Source organism: Mauremys reevesii, linkage group 3 (genome assembly GCF_016161935.1).
Source record: "Mauremys reevesii isolate NIE-2019 linkage group 3, ASM1616193v1, whole genome shotgun sequence".
Taxonomy (NCBI): domain Eukaryota; kingdom Metazoa; phylum Chordata; order Testudines; family Geoemydidae; genus Mauremys; species Mauremys reevesii.
The window spans coordinates 166,003,084-166,020,175 of NC_052625.1; the positions used below are offsets into that span (position 1 = coordinate 166,003,084).

Genomic DNA, 17,092 nt, shown 5'->3' on the forward strand with positions numbered 1-17,092 from the left:
ACAGCTGCGCACTTGCTTTGATCTGCTGAAACCTTCTGAACCCCGACAAATTGTGCAACATTAGCAGCAAAATCAAGTTATCAGACAGGCACCCAGAGCAAAAGAGTGAACCTTTAGCCCGGGATAGCCAGTTTTGGCTCAGAATTATACTTCCAGAGCTAAATGGGTCCCTGCCACAATCATCACTCAAACAGGGCCTGTTTCCTACACAGTCCGGACTGCAGAGAATCTTACCTGGCGGCGACATGTAGATCAGCTATTGCCAGGTCATGCCAGTCCTCAGGACACATCTGCAGTTGAGTGGTCTGACTTCACCACTTCTGGTGAGACACCGAATCACAAATCACCTGTTTCTGACTGTTCTCCTCCATTACTGCCGGCGGCTGAGATACCCCTTTGCCCAGCACGAGCTGATACCACCTCCTCACCTGTTCGTGCTGCGGACCCAGAGCCCATGGTACTTTCGGGTGCAACAACACCAGAAGTTCGCTGTAATCCACCTAGAGACAGAAGGCCTCCTCATCGTCTGGATCTTTAGCTAGGGCGAACCCACGGTTATGGGGCAAAATAATCCCCAGGGTTTAGCCAGGAATGGAGGCAGTCTACCCTCCTTCTCTAGTCTAGTGTGTGTTTTATTTAGGTCATGTTCTTATTAGGGGGGGAGGAATATGTTGTGTATTTGGTTGTCATGGTTTTTGTTCCTATGGCAACTGAGTTAGATTATTAGGGGATAGCCCAGCCGGTTTCGGCTGGTTGGGTGAGCTCTGTGTCTGTAAATAAAATGGTAGTTTTGTTAGCTGTCTGCTGTCTGGCCTCAAGTGATTTCTTCCTAAACCGGCTGTCCCCAAGGATATAACAAATCTGAATGCCAAAGCCAATGGGTAAGCTGGAGACAGTCAGAAATCAGAGCCATGAGTTAGAGCCAGGCTTGTCAAGAATGGAGAAGGGCAGGAGCTGAAGTAGGAACAAGAGCAGGCAAGGCAGGGAGCAGGAGGAAGTAGTTGCAGGAAGCAGGACCAAGCACAGCTTCAGCAATGGAACACATTGAGCAGCCAGTGAGCTCTGGCTGCTGCTTGGTCAGCCCCTGGTAGGATCAGCTGTGTCCAGTATGTTGCTAGGAGACTCATTCTCCTGCAGCTGACTCCCAGAGAGTTACAACTCCCAGATTCTTTACAGTAGTACTGCTGCCTAGTTAGTTGTTCTCCATTTTGTAGTTGTGCATTTGATTTTCCTTCCTAAGCGTAGTACTTCACACTTGTCTTTACTGAATCCCACCATGTCGATTTCAGTTCTATGAGATAGGTATATCTCTATATATTATATTTTTTTATTTTTATTATAGTCCGACTTGGCTGCTTTTTGTGTTGAGTTCTCACAGCATTTTCTGTAGTTTGATAGTATTTTCGGTGATCAACACAATATCATCCACATATCTGTGATGGTTTAACTGCCTTCTGTTTATGTTGATTCCACCCTTCCAATTCATCCATCTTATTACCATTTCGAGGCAGGCTGTGAAGAGTTTCAGTGAAACCGTGTCTCCCTTGTTTCACACCTTTCTTGGTGCAGTCAGAATTTGCTTCCTTTAATAGTTTGATATAGTTTGTGTCAATGCCCTGCTCTGCAAGAACTTTCAACACTGCATTTAGCGCTATGCTGTCTAATGCTTTTTTATAGTTGTTGAAGACAATACATAAAGTGAATTTGTATTCCCTTGAACGTTCTAATAGCTGGTTTATAGTGAAAATATGGTCCATTGTGCTGAAATTCCTTCGAAAGCCTGCCTGCTCTCTCAGCTGCTGCTCATCCAAACTCTGAGAGTCGGTTTGTTATTATTTTGGTGAACAGCTTGTAGACATGTGAGAGCAGGCATATTGGATGATAGTTCTTTAGATCTTTATGATCACCCTTCTTGTATGGTAGAATGGTGTTGGATTCCTTCCAGCTATATAATATCTTTTGCATTTCCAAGTAACAGGTAAACTTCTGAGCAAGGGTTTTTGAACTTCACTAACAAGGACTTGGAGTATATGCTCATTGGTCTGTTGAAGTGTTGGTACTGGGACATTTCTCTGAGACGTGAACAGTTCAATGTAGAAATATTTGCAGACCATTTCCATCCCTTTCTGTCAATTACCGGTTTTCCATCACTGTTTTCAGCACCATTAAATCAATTCCCTTTTGCATTTTTTGAGGCTTCTGTAATCTTCATCCATCTTTAAGAGCCTTTCATTTTGGTACTTCTCGAAGTCCTCCTTTAGGCTTCTTCTCATCAACTTGCAGAGGAGGGAGTACTCAAGTTTGCCACCATCATTTTGCTTCATATTCCTCCACTTCTCTAGCAAGTTCTCCATTTCCTCAGAGATTCTTCCCTTTGCTCCTTTTGGTCTTTCTTTCTTGGCTAATTTCATGCATTGCCTCAATTTATCAGTGAAGTTTTTATGATCCTCACCACAGTTATCTATAAGACTCCAGTCTTCCTTGGAAATATTCAGTTTCAAGATTGCCTCATCGAATATTTTTGGCAGCTGTCTCTGATAGGCCATCTGTAGTGCTTTCTTCTCCACCTTTTCACTGAAGTTGAGCCATGCTCTGAGCAAGTGGTGGTCAAGACTGGTGTTAAATGATGGCACTACTGAGATGGCTTGTGCAATGAGCCACTTATTGATCAGAATATAGTCAGTCTTGTTCTTGTTCTTCACATTGGGAATGATCCATGTCCACCTCCTCTTGGCATTCTTCTTAAACCAGGTGTTATCAATGAGCATTTTTTCATTTCTCCGCCAGAGTTGCCAATCACTCTCCTCATGGATTCCATTTGCTGATGCCATACCTTCCAATGAACTTTTCATCTTCTTTTCCTCTTTCAACTTTGGCATTGAAATCTCCCATCACAATTGTACATGTGGATTTTTGAGCAAGGGTTTCCTCAAGCTCCTGATAGAATTCTTCCACATAGTCATCTTTGCTTGTGCATGTGGGAGCATAGCTCTGAATAATCTTGAGGATGCTGTTCTTGTTTTGTTGGAGGTGTAGCACTCTGATGTACATGACTTGAACATGCAGGACATGATTTTTGAAGAACATTCCTTGTTGATGATGAAGCCAATTCCTCCAATGGTTGTTGTGAATTCTCCTTTTCCTAACATGATGGTACTTTTGTCTCTCCACTTCACTTCCATCTCCTTTCTTTGTCATGTTTCACTGAGACCAAGGATATTGCAGGCTGTCCTTGCTGTCTCCTCCATTAGATTGATCAAATTCTTGCTCATCAGTGTCCTGCAGTTTATAGGTGCACACTGAGAGGGAAGTCCTTTTTCTGGCCCCTGAGATTCTTAACAGCCTCTCATCGACTGAACTCCCCAGCACTGTCGTAGAACAGATCAAGGAGCACACAAGAAGCTGGGGCCTGTTTATTCATGTTGTAGCCATTTCTTCAGCCACCCACTGGCTATGCTCTCAGTGGCACGTTTACTTCCTCAACTTAGCTAGCATCCAACCTCAAGAAGGAGGACAGCTGTCCTCTCCCTGGGTTGGCAGTCTGATACCTTAATAGCATGGTTGAACCTACTGAAAAATACATTCCGCTACCCTCGCTGTCAGACAAGCCAGGGTCACTGCTATGCCACATTGAGGCGTGAAGGTAGGATTTTGCAGCAGACTTCCTTTTGTTTGTTTTTAAACCTGCTGCCTATTAATGGCACTTGATGACTCCCTAGTTTTTGTGTTATGAGAAGGAGTTAAGTGAAGGAGTAAATAACACTTCATGATTTGTGTGGAGAAAGTAAATAAGGATTTTATAGAACTCTATCATATCCCCCCTTAGTCATCTCTTTTCCAAGCTGAAAAGTCCCAGTCTTTTTAACCTCTCCTTATATGGAAGCCATTCCATAACCTTAATCATTTTTGGAAAAGGTTCAGAAAAGAGCTACAATTTTAATATCTTTTTTGAGATGGGGCGACCACATCTGCACTCATTATTCAAGATGTGGGTGTATCATGGATTTATATAGAGGTAATATTATATTTTCTGTCTTATTTGACAGCGAACCACTGATAATTGCTCTTTGAGTACAGTCTTTCAACCAGTTGTGCACTCACTTATAGTAATTTCATCTAAACCATATTTTCCTAGTTTGCTTCCCTGGATTCCCTAATGTGCTGTCCAGAGTAGTGCCAATAAATTGATGCATGGTTCTGAAGGACTCTTGCTGCCCAGGGTAAAGGAGCCAGCAGAGGACCATGGAGAGCACTATGTTGAATGGAGCAGGAGACATACAATTCCCTCCTAAGGAGTTCAGTCACAAATTTAGTTAACACACAATTTTTTAATGAGTATCATCAGCATGGAAGCATGTCCTCTGGAATGGTGGTCAAATCCTGAAGAGGCATATGAATGTTTAGCATATCTGTCACATAAATACCGTGCAGTGCCAGCTACAATAGTACCATACAAATGCATGTCCTCATTTTCAGGTGACATTATAAAAAAGCATTATCTCCCATAAACGTAAACAAACTTGTTTGTCTTAGCAATTGGCTGAACAAGAAGTAGGACTGAGTGGACTTTTAGGCTCTAAAGTTTTACATAACTGCAGTCAAAAACAAAACTATGTAAAACAATAATAATTCTACATTTGTAAGTTGCACTTTCACAATAAAGAGTGCACAAAAGTACTTATGAGGTGAATTAAAAAATACTATTTTTGTTTTTATAGTGAATATTTAATAAAAATGATTATATAAAGTGAGCACTGTATACTTTGTATTCTGTGCTGTAATTGAAATCCGTATATTTGAAAATGTAGACGACCAAAAAAAATTTAAATATTAACAGTGCAATTAAAACTGAGATTAATTGAAATTTTTTTAATCTCATGATTAATCACATTTAATTTTTTAAATCATTTGACAGCCCTATTTTCTGCATAATCATTTGAGAAATATACAGAGTATAGATCAAGTAAAGATCAATGGTTTTAGAATCCTGTGCAAAGTGTCTGAGTGTTTCATGTGTTACATCTACCACATGTCCCTTGAAGAGGTAGACGTAACACATGAAAGAACATGCAGATGGCTGGAGTTCTTGGAGACAGTGTGATTGAACTGTTTTATGGAAAGGAGTCTGAGGGCTTAGCACTAGTTCCATGAGCTGAGCAGTGGTCTGCATGGTCAGAACTCTCATGACAGGGTACTAAACGGAGATTATGCACTCAAGAATGTGCCTAGGGGCCTCTCGATGGGGGACAGTTCCTGGACTCCATTCAGACTGTGTAGGCTTAAAACAGCCAGGAATTCAGACCCTGGAACCCCTCAGAGCAGTCCAAGTGGCCAAAAGGTGATGCTCAACTGGATCTCTGACACAGTCAGTATATTTCAGGGATTTGAATGAGGGCAGTGTGGTACATTGGCAATCCGGTGTTGGGAGGTTGGTCAGCTAAGAGGTAACAGCATGAAAGAAAACATGAAGACAAGAATGGGAGTAATGAAGGAAGCATTGAGGCTAGTATCATTGGCAAAATGGAAGGGCAAAGGGATGTGATAAGATATGTTTGGATGTGTACACAAGAATGACCATACTGGGTCAGACCAACGGTCCATCTAGCCCTGCATCCTGTCTTCCGACAGTGGCCAATGTCAGGTGCCCCAGAGGGAATGAACAGAACAAGTAATCAAGTGACCCATCCCCTGAAGCCCATTTCCCAGCTTCTGGCAAACAGAGACTAGGGACACCATCCCTGCCCATCCTGGCTAATAGCCATTGATGGATTTATCCTCCATGAGTTTATCTAGTTCTTTTTTGAACCCTGTTATAGTCTTGGCCTTCACAACATTAGATAGAGGTGTGATCCAAATCCTATTGAAATCAGTGGAAAGGCTCTGATTGACTCTAATTTTGTATCAGGCTGTAGATACCAAACACTTCGCTCACACAAGTAATCTTTGTTCACATATATAGTTCCACTAACCTGGTATGAACAAGGACTGCTCACATAAGCAAGTGTCGCAAGATCAGCCCCCATGTTTGAATGTTTTACACATTTTGATTCCTCTTTGAAATTCAAAATATATAGATGGATAAACAGTGATAGCAATGTCAGATTTCCATTTCAATATCCTCCCCTATATATTAGACTATATGAAAATAATTCAGTCTAGTAGCTTAATTCTTTCTTTCAAACCTGTGAAATTACTTTTTTATTTATTGATGTTTATATACGTTTTATTCTGCACATAGAAGCCTTGTTTGCTGAAACCATTTCCACATATTGATCTATGAGAGGACATTATACATCATCCGGGGAAGAGTGTAGCTGAACAAAGTTGTTAACACAGGTACAGTTATTTTCATTTAAAATCTGACAGTTGTCCATCAGACATAGACTGTTATAATTTAGTCTGTCAAGGAGCGTATTTAACTTGTCCCATACTATTAGGAAATAGATTCTTCATAGTCTGAGCTTAATGATGGCATTGATCAAAATGTTAATTTATGTTGATTTATCAAGATATGATGATTATGGTGATAAGACTTCATGATTGGAACTTCCAGAGTAAATGTACTGAAATGATAAATGCATATTTCCCAGGCCAAAGAAATAGATTTTGTATTGCAGTTAATGTTTCATACAGCCCAACTTCATTAAGCACAACTCAACTAATGACATTGTGAATTTGTTCCGTTTTATCAAATTGCATTAATTAGGGAAATGCATCAAAAGTTGATTGTGAAGAAATGTACTTTTCCCTGGAAAAACTGAAAAAATAAATAAATAAAAAGTAATTGGATTAAATTGTCCTCCCCCCATTAAATTGGAATGTAAAAATTCTTTCTCAATTTTAGGGCATGAACTACTTTGTGTTTAACATGTTTCTCATTAAATTTAATTGTAGGGGTTTTAAGTGGGAATGCTCACTGCCTGGATCAGTGCCAGCCTGTTACTTTTTTCCAATCATTAAATGCCACCTCTCTTAGAAAACCAGCATTTGATAAAAGTCTGTGTTATCATTTTTCTTTATAATGTTTTAAAAAGTAATCAACCAGGTCTTTCTTGTGATTCCTTACAATGGATTAGGAGTGAATAATTTATCGAACCAAAATGTGTACTGCAATATTGTTGTCATATGAGTTCTGTTTGTGCGGATGGGGCTCTGCAGGATGCATATGATTCATAGTGATGTCTGTGAGTTCTTAAAAACATTGTTGTGGTGCATTTAATTATAGGAACAGATTCTACAAACAGTTGAAAATTGCACAATTTGCATGTAATTATGGAGATTGGAAATGGATAGGTGGCTTTCATTAGGGAGAAAGTATAGGACTTCCTACTTTTAATCTTCTGTTGACCAGGGTTCTTAGTCATAAGTTCAAGTTCACATTAGAAAATCAGCTTGATACATACTGGAAAACAGCTGTTACTATGTTGTTTTTTTCTGTGTTCAGGAAAGAGAAATATTGAGCTGACTTGTATAAGAGAAGATTTCATTTCCTAAGGAGAGGAGATTCCTGGGGAGCTGATTAGGGCAGAGATCATCACATTTAAGTTATGAGTAAACAAAGGAATTTTAGATAATACTCTGTACTAAGTATTGATAATTGCTTCATGAAAATACATTAACAGTAGCTGTCTCTGGTGCCAAATTGTTCAGAAAATGTGCATTTATAATTTACCATAGAGGAAATTTATCCTTAAAGCAAGCTCTGTACCTGTATCAGAAAGTGCAAGCTATTCAACAGTGGCTACTTTACAAATAAGGCATTTTTGTTCAAAAGACACATAGACACATAGTTGTTGTTCTGTCTGGCAGGCATAAGAACTTCAGAATGGCCCTGATGGGTCAGACCAGTGGTCCATCTAGCCCAGTATCCTGTCTTCTGACAGTGAACAGTGCCAGCCACTTCAGAAGGAATGAACAGAACATGGCAATTTTGAGTGATCCATCCTGTTTCGTACAGTTCCAGCTTCTGGCAGTTGCAGGTTTAGGGAAGTCTGGAGCATAGTACTGCATCCCTGACCATCTTGGATAATAGCCATTGGTGGACCTATACTTCATGAACTTACCTAATTCTTTTTTGAACCCAGCTATGCTTTTGGCCTTCACAACATCCTATAACAACAAGTTCCACAGACTGAGTGAGTGTGTGTTGTGTGAAGAAGAACTTCCTTGTGTTTCTTTTTAAACCTGCTGCCTGCTACAATCAAATGGTAAGTCCAATTGGCTCTGTAAGCTTTTTCATTAGCTGACTGCAATCTGCAGCAAGGCTGTGACCAACTTCTCCTTCTTGAGAATCACTCAGACCATGAGCTAAGCATCTGTTAAAGGGCTTGTGCATACAGGAAAGTTTTACATGTTCTACCAGTATAGTTAGGCTGATATTAATTAAACCAATATAGATATACTGGTATAACTCCCTGTGTGGACCCCCTAGTTCCTGAATAAGAGACTTTTTACACTTTAGCTAAAACCCCTTCCAAAGTGACATAAGCTAAATGGAAAAAAGGATTGTCCAAAAGGAGTAGTTATACCAGTATAACTATATTGGTTTAAATTCCAAGCTTAGTTTATCCAATATTTACTTTCCCATGTAGACAACCAGACTTGTACTGTATTGTATTGTCAAATGACAATATTAAGTTAATTGAGATCTATTGTCCCCTGAAACCATGTGGATTGGTATTAATTGTATGTCCATCCTTTTTCTTTATTGATAAATATATATTAGCAGAGCAGAAATTAAAATTAACCCTGTAAATTTCTGAGCACCCTCGATACCATCGACTCTGCTCAGTGTGCTCTCTCTTCTTGAATAGTGATGCAAGGTTCACAAGCAACAAAGAAAACTGTTTAACATTGTGCTGAATTCGTCTTTTTCCCCAATGTAACCATGTTGCCAGCAACAGGGTTTTATGAAATATTCATCCTGACATTCGAAAATCCACAGTGCTGAATCAGACATTTCAGAAACAGCATCTTCTGATAGAGATGTTTCCAGAATTGTTAATTCATTGTTCCAAGGTACGGTTTACCCATCTGCAGTAGGACAAGACAAAAAAAGAGAAGAAAAGAAAAGGAGTATAGTGCATCCCATAACATTCAGATATTCTATCTATCCTGAAGATGGAAAGTATTATTTCCATATATGTAATTGATGCCCTGCAACCAAGAAGTCATTTACAACCTGATTGCTGCTGAGTGTTCCAGTTATGGTACAATGTGGTAACAAGCACCCATTGTGCCTCTGAATGTCAAGGAGATATCTTAATAATCATGTGACTTCAATTGAATGAATGTGCATGTGGAAAAAAATGAGATACATACCACCATATGGCTACATGAAAAGGATACAACTTTATTTCAAACTATTATCTATTATGGAGAAACCACACCACACAACCAAGCAGGCCATTTCCCTTCTCTGCATCAGTGCTAGGAGAGAAAAGTAGATGGGTGCCACAAGCCACACAGACATAGAGGCAAATCCCCTCACTCTGCCATGCTGTGTTCAGAAACAATGTACATGTAGGCCACTGAGTTACAGAGACCTCAGTCAGATCCTTTCTAATCCTGCAACCTCATTGGAACCTGCCAAATTTGTGACAATCCTAATTAACTTCCCTAAACTGAACTTCTTGCATGATGTATGGAAGGTGAAAAATCCACACAGCAGTTTGCTGACTTTATCATATGGAAAAAAATGCCATCTAGAACCCCAAACTGGCAATCAGCCCATCCCCCCCAGGTTCAACAAAGATCCCCCTAATTAAAGTAAGGGTGGGAAATAGAGACCCCACAATGGTTACCTCACATAGGCAGCAAATTGTATCATCACCCCTCACACTCCACAACAGCCATACAGGAGCCAGTCACCCTCCCCTAATGGGAGTCATTCAGCCAGTCTCAAAATCACTCTCTGTGATAAATGAAGATGCAGTGGCAGGAGGGAGGAGGGGTAGCTCCCTTTTATGGACACCCAGCCAGCCAGTTAGCTATAAAGTCCATCTTGATGGCTGTTTGCTGCTTGATTTACCTGTCAAGGTTTAACAAAGTCCCCCAGGTAAAGGAAAGGGAGTGGCCTTTGACTAAAAGAGCCAATGGGAAGGCTAAAACTTTTTAAAATGGGGGAAAAAAAACTTTCCCTTTTTCTTTGCTTGTCTTTTTTTCCTCCAGGAAAGAGGGGAACAGGGAGCAGTTATGCTGTGAGAAGCTTTAAGCCAGTTATGATCATAAATCATCAGCTCATACCTAGATTTACTTATTTGGAACCCCCAAATGTGTAAGTACATCAGGAATGTTTAGAAAGATGCGATTAGGATTATTTCTGTTTATTTTTTTATGGCTAATGGTCTATTCTGTGCTATCCCCAGATGCTTTTGTTTGCTTGTAATCTTTAAGCTGAACCCCCAAGACAGCTATTTTAGGTGCTTCATTTTTGGAATTGCTCTTTTTAAAATTTAGCAAAAGCCTACATTTCAGATGTATTTTCTTTCTTTTGTTTTTAATGTTTCCTTTTTTTAAGAACAGGATTGGATTTTTGGATCCTAAGAGATTTGTGCATATGTTGTTTGTTTAGTTGGTGACAACAGCTAATTTCCTTTCTTTTCTTTCTCAGCTCTTCCCTGGAGGGGAAAGGAATTGAAGGTACCCCACAGGAAGGAATTCCCAAGTGTATCTTCCTAGGTTCCAAAAGGGGTTTTGCATTTGGGTGGCGGCAGCGTTTACCAAGCCAAGATCAGAGAGAAACTGTAACCTTGGAAGTTTAATACAAGCCTCGAGTGGCCAGTATTACTTTTTAAAATACTTGTGGGCCCCCACCTTCTGAGTGGGGAATCAGCCTTGACACCCCCACTGCCCAGTGGCAGCAGCAGTGGGTAGGACAAGTCCCAGAGCTGAGGCCTCAGAAACAGCAGATGACCTACCCCCAGGTCCTGAGCACAAAGAAGGATGTGTAAGAGGGTAGTTGGGGGAAGAGAGAAGCATCAATTTTCACATGCTGAGGTGAGAGTGAAAGAGAAAGAGAGGGATCATGTGGAACACTTCCTTGGCTGCTCCCAGTTGAGGCCTCTTCCACCCCTGCATCCCTCAGCACTGGAAGGTGTCTCCACTGCTGACGATGTAATAATTTTAATGGTCAATGATAGCAAAATAGGTGTGACCAAGAACTAGCACCACCAGAGTTAGATGAAGAAGCTGCAAATTGCTAAATTAGTAAAAAAAAAAATTCAATTAAAAAGACAAGTGATGCACCAATGAAACAGTCTTGGCTTTAGCCAGTAAATTGCTGTATTTAAACCAAAATGACATGTTGCAACATTATCCAAGAAATTTGAAAGGATTAAAATCTTAAACCTGCAGTGAGTGACCACACAACTGGACTATTTCCAAGTTTTAGAGCCTGACTTGTCAAGGTGCTTCATTTCCCAACAAAGACAATTGGAATTCAGAAACATTCAGGAGGTAATGACAGCCTTGCAAGACTGCAATTACAGAATGATAATTGTGCCATTATGGGCCAAATTGTCTGGTGGTGTAAATGACCAGCTCCTTTGAAGTCAAAGGAGCTAAATTGGTTAACAACAGCAGAGAATCTGGCTCTCTAGTTTTTATCAGAATGAGAATGTTAGTAGTTACTGGCAGCATATGACTATACTCAGGGCCGGCTCCAGACCCCAGCGCGCCAAGCGCGTGCTTGGGGTGGCATGCCGCGGGGGGCGCTCTGCCTGTCGCCAGGAAGGTGGCAGGCGGCTCCGGTGGACCTCCTGCAGGCGTGCCTGCAGAGGGTCCGCTGGTCCCGCGGCTCCGGTGGACCTCCCGCAGGCGTGCCTGTGGATGCTCCACCGGAGCCGCGGGACCAGCGGACTCTCCGCAGGCACGTCTGCAGGAGGTCCACGGGAGCCGTGGGACCAGCGACCGCCAGAGCGCCCCCCCGCAGCGTGCCGCCGTGCTTGGGGAGGCGAAATTGCTAGAGGCGCCCCTGACTATACTATGTTCCCAATCAACCAGCTTGTGGTGTGTAATCAGGGAAAATAACTGGTGCAAGTTCATAAGTGTTTACATTAAAATCAGAGATAGCTTCCAGCCTGGTAGTCCCATAGTTTTATGCACTGTTATGCAAGGACACTAGTTAAATATCCAGTGTATTCCAGCTAGAGATAAATGAATTGCTTCAGAAACCCTCCCCACACAATTCATTCCCTTATCCTTCAGAATCTTCTTGCCATTTTGATAACCAATTTAAAATCAATCTTTCTTAGGCTCTGATATTTCATATTTTTGGTCAAGGATCTGAAGTATAAGCCTCAGAAATGTTGTAAAAAGCATTTTCATGCATTTTTGGCTTAGGTGTGTAGGCTTGTGGAGGTTCTATTTATCTCAACTTATAACCAAAATCAGGGTCTTTTCTGATAAATATCTGAAAGTTCAAACTCCCAATGTTTGGATGTTTACCCATTACCAGTTATCTCTCAGATGAATTTAAAGTGTTGTGGAAGAAGTGCCTCAGGTCAGAGATCCCAGCAACTGATTATGGTGATATTTTAGGGCCCAGTACTCTGAGTTGCTAATGGCCCTAAACTCCCAGTGTTATCATAGAGTGATTTTTTTTTTCCCTCTGGCATTGAGTTGTGGGTATTCTGAACAGCCTTCCCACATGCACAAACAATGCCCAGAGAATTCCCCCACCTGGGAGATGATGATGTGATAATGAAATACTTTATAGTCTATTAATAACCGAGGAGGATGTTTAACATCTAACAGCCACGTGGTGGAGGCTGCAGAGGGGAAGCATTCTGATAAATATCTGAAAGTTCAAACTCCCAATGTTTGGATGTTTACCCATTACCAGTTATCTCTCAGATGAATTTAAAGTGTTGTGGAAGAAGTGCCTCAGGTCAGAGATCCCAGCAACTGATTATGGGCCCTAAAATATCACCGAGGAGGATGTTTAACATCTAACAGCCATGTGGTGGAGGCTGCAGAGGGGAAGCATTCTGATAAATATCTGAAAGTTCAAACTCCCAATGTTTGGATGTTTACCCATTACCAGTTATCTCTCAGATGAATTTAAAGTGTTGTGGAAGAAGTGCCTCAGGTCAGAGATCCCAGCAACTGATTATGGGCCCTAAAATATCACCACTCGAAAAGCCTCCGCAGGAGGTTCCTGGGGAGAGGTGCCTTATTGGGTGCTCCGTGGAAGCACACTCTTCTGCGCCAGGCTATCCTCACGTACAGTGGGAGCATTGCCTCGATGAGCATGGCAGCATAAGGCCCTGGTCTGTGCAGGGTTTCACGCAGCATGTGCTCTCTGTCTCTCTTAGTGACCCGCCTCAGGGTGATCTCGCTCGGCGACTGCTGCATCTAATTAGGGGAATTAGTGTAATGTTACTATTGGGAATGCTTCACTTTTCCTTTGCATAACAATAAGCGTCGTTTAACAGCCACGTGGTGGAGGCTGCAGAGGGGAAGCATTCTGATAAATATCTGAAAGTTCAAACTCCCAATGTTTGGATGTTTACCCATTACCAGTTATCTCTCAGATGAATTTAAAGTGTTGTGGAAGAAGTGCCTCAGGTCAGAGATCCCAGCAACTGATTATGGTGATATTTTAGGGCCCAGTACTCTGAGTTGCTAATGGCCCTAAACTCCCAGTGTTATCATAGAGTGATTTTTTTTTTCCCTCTGGCATTGAGTTGTGGGTATTCTGAACAGCCTTCCCACATGCACAAACAATGCCCAGAGAATTCCCCCACCTGGGAGATGATGATGTGATAATGAAATACTTTATAGTCTATTAATAACCGAGGAGGATGTTTAACAGCATCTAAAAGTTAAACATTTTTAAATCAGAAGGTCCAGATAACTTGCATTCAAAAGTATTAAAAGAATTGGGGCATTCTCAACCACTAATGGTAACTTAACAAATCCTATTGCAATGGGGAAGTTTCAGAGGATTGTAAAACAAGTCTTCCTAGGCCAACCTGGGAAACTATAGGTCAGTTGGCCCAACATTGATCTTGGGAAAAAATCATGGAAAGGGCATTATGGGACATAATCAGTAAAAAATCAAATGTTTGAGATATAATTAATGCCAATTAACATAGTTTTATGAAAAATATGTCTTGTCAAACTTCATACACTTTTTGATGAGATTACAAGTTTGCATTCACATAATATAGTGAGATTTCCAACACTAAGGGTATGTCTACACTACAAGAGTAGTTTGATTTAACTTAGGTCGAATTTGTGGATTCGACCTTATGAAGTCGAATTTGTGTATCCACACTAAGGACACTAATTTGACTTTGTGAGTCCACACTAACGGGGCAAGCGTCGACACTGGAAGCGGTGCATTCTGGGCAGCTATCCCACAGTTCCCGCAGTCCCCGCTTCCCATTGGAATGCTGGGTAGAGCCCCCAATGCCTGCTGGGGGAAAAATGTGTCGAGGGTGGTTTTGGGTAACTGTCGTCATTCAACCGTCACTCCCGCCCTCCCTCCCTGAAAGCGCCGGCGGGAAATCTGTTAGCGCACTTTTCTGGTCAGTGACAGCGCGGACGCCACAGCACTGCGAGCATGGAGCCCGCTGCGATCATCGCTGCACTTATGGCCGTTGTCAACTCCTCGCACCTTATCGTCCACCTCTTCCACAGTCAGCTGCTGAGAAATCAGGCGAGGAGGCTCCGGCAGCACGGTGAGGACATGAAGTGTCAGAGTGGCACAGACCTCTCACAAAGCATGGGATCCCACGCTGCGGAGATCATGGTGGCAATGGGTAACGTTCATGCTCTGGAACGGCAATTCTGGGCCCGGGAAACAAGCACGGACTGGTGGGACCGCATAGTGGATCACAGTGAATCACAGTGGCTGAGAAACTTCAGGATGCGTAAGGGCACTTTCCTTGAACTCTGTGACTTGCTGTCCCCTGCCCTGAAGCGCCAGGACACCCGGATGCGAGCAGCCCTGACTGTGCAGAAGCGAGTGGCCATAGCCCTCTGGAAACTTGCCACGCCAGACAGCTACCGGTCAGTAGCGAACCACTTTGGCATGGGCAAATCTACCGTGGCTGTGATGTGATGCAAGCCCACAATTGTTGAGCTACTGCTCTCAAAGGTAGTGACCCTGGGAAACGTCCAGGTCGTCATAGATGGCTTTGCCGCAATGGGATTCCCAAACTGCGGTGGAGCTATAGATGGGACTCACATCCCTATCCTGGGACTGGCCCACCAGGCCAGCCAGCATATTAACCGAAAGGGCTACTTTTCAATGGTGCTGCAAGCACTGGTGGACCATAGGGGATGTTTTACCAACATCTACGTCGGGTGGCCGGGCAAGGTTCATGACGCGCGTGTTTCAGGAACTCTGGTCTGTTTAGATGCCTGCAGGAAGGTAGTTTCTTCCCGGACCACAAAATAACTGTTGGGGATGTGGAGATGCCTACAGTGATCCTCGGGGTCCCAGCCTACCCGCTAATGCCCTGGCTCTTGAAGCCCTATACAGGCGCCCTGGACAGTGACAAGGAGCTCTTCAACTACCGGCTGAGCAAGTGCAGAATGGTGGTGGAGTGTGCTTTCGGACGTCTCAAGGGGAGATGGAGGAGCTTACTGACTCGCTCGGATCTCAGCGAAACCAATATCCCCATTGTTATTGCAGCTTGCTGTGTGCTCCACAATCTCTGTGAGAGCAAGGGGGAGACCTTTATGGCGGGATGGGAGGTTGAGGCAAATCGCCTGGCTGCTGATTACGCTCAGCCAGACACCCGTGCGATTAGAAGAGCCCAGCGGGAAGCCCTGTGCATCCGGGAGGCTTTGAAAGCTAGGTTCCTCAGAGAGCAGGGTAACCTCTGACTGTTCAGTCTCTTTACAGAGAAGCTGAACCTGCCCCTGTTTCAGTTACTATTAACTTTTTTCAGCGGTTACATACCCCGTTCACCAGGTTTTCCCCCTTCCAACAGACGTTTAAAAATAAAGTTATTGGAACATTGTTAATTAACAAAGTTTTCTTTACTAACGAATTCGCGTTAAAGGGTTCAAACAGGGATGCAGACTGTGGTGGGTACGGTGTGCAGTGATGTACAGACCGCTTCTACACTCGAGGAATGACAGGCTCCTGCTCCTACAGCGGTCTCTGGGGGGAGGACGGTTACAGGAGGGTGTGCAGGAAGGGGTGGGTTTGCAGGAAGGGGTGAGGGGTGTGTGGGAAGGGTGAGTAGGTGTAGGGGGATGATGGCTCTGGCTGGGGCTCAGGGCATCGGAGAGGCTCATGGCTAGGGTGGAAGGGCATGGTAAGGGCAGCCTTCCTTGCCATTTGTGGATGCCAGGCGCTCGGACCCTGGGGCAGCAGACACCTCCCAGAGTGACCCAGGTGCCTAGTGACTGCACTCTGTGTGTGACCTGCTGTTGATCCTGCCCCGATGTCTGTACTCTGGTAATGGTGGCTGTCCTATGCAATTAACAAACCCCTCCCCCCCCTTCACACAAAGTCTTCTGCAAAGAAACATGACGGAAACAGTAATTAACAGCAAACTATTTTTAATACTCAACTACACAGTTGGGGGATGAAACTGGGATTTGGGATTGGGTGAGCCAGGAAGGGAAGCAATTCTCATACTTTAGGGAATGAGAGCTGTTTGGTACATGAGCGCTCTGCTGGGGTGGAGTGACAGTTTTCACGGCCCCTAGCGCCCCTCCTTGTTATTTTGGGTGAGGGGGGAACAGGACTTTGTGGCGGGGGAGGGCGGTTGCAGATACAGTGCAGGGGGGCTCTCTCCTCCTGCCTGCGGTCCTGCAGAACATCCACAAGGCGCCAGAGCGTGCCCGTTTGCACCCTCATTAGGCCAAGCAGCGTTTGAGTCGCCTGCTGGTCTTCCTGCCGCCACCTGTCCTCCCGTTCGCTGTGTGAGCGCTGCTGCTGAGAGAGGGTCTCCCACCACTGGCTCTGCTGGGCCGCCTCGGCTCTGGAGCAGGCCATCAGTTCAGCGAACATCTCGTCCCGAGTCTTTTTCTTTCGCCGCCTAATCTGCGCCAGCCTTTGTGAGGGGGATGCCGGGGCAGGTCGGGAAACAGCCGCAGCTGTGTGATGGGAAAAAGGAAGTGATTT

The 17,092-nt window shown here is 43.4% G+C and overlaps 1 long non-coding RNA gene across 2 annotated transcripts in view; it reads left to right on the top strand.

Moving 5' to 3' along the window:
- LOC120400127 overlaps positions 1 to 17,092 on the top strand; it is a 45,816-nt gene that overhangs the window by 9,764 nt on the left and 18,960 nt on the right. Inside the window, exons 2-4 of one of the 2 annotated variants that reach the window (XR_005595548.1) lie at positions 6,239 to 6,336; positions 10,171 to 10,276; positions 10,613 to 10,641. This is a non-coding gene — a long non-coding RNA (uncharacterized LOC120400127). The remainder of the gene's footprint in view (positions 1 to 6,238; positions 6,337 to 10,170; positions 10,277 to 10,612; positions 10,642 to 17,092) is intronic. The other variant, XR_005595547.1, reaches the window with a different exon arrangement.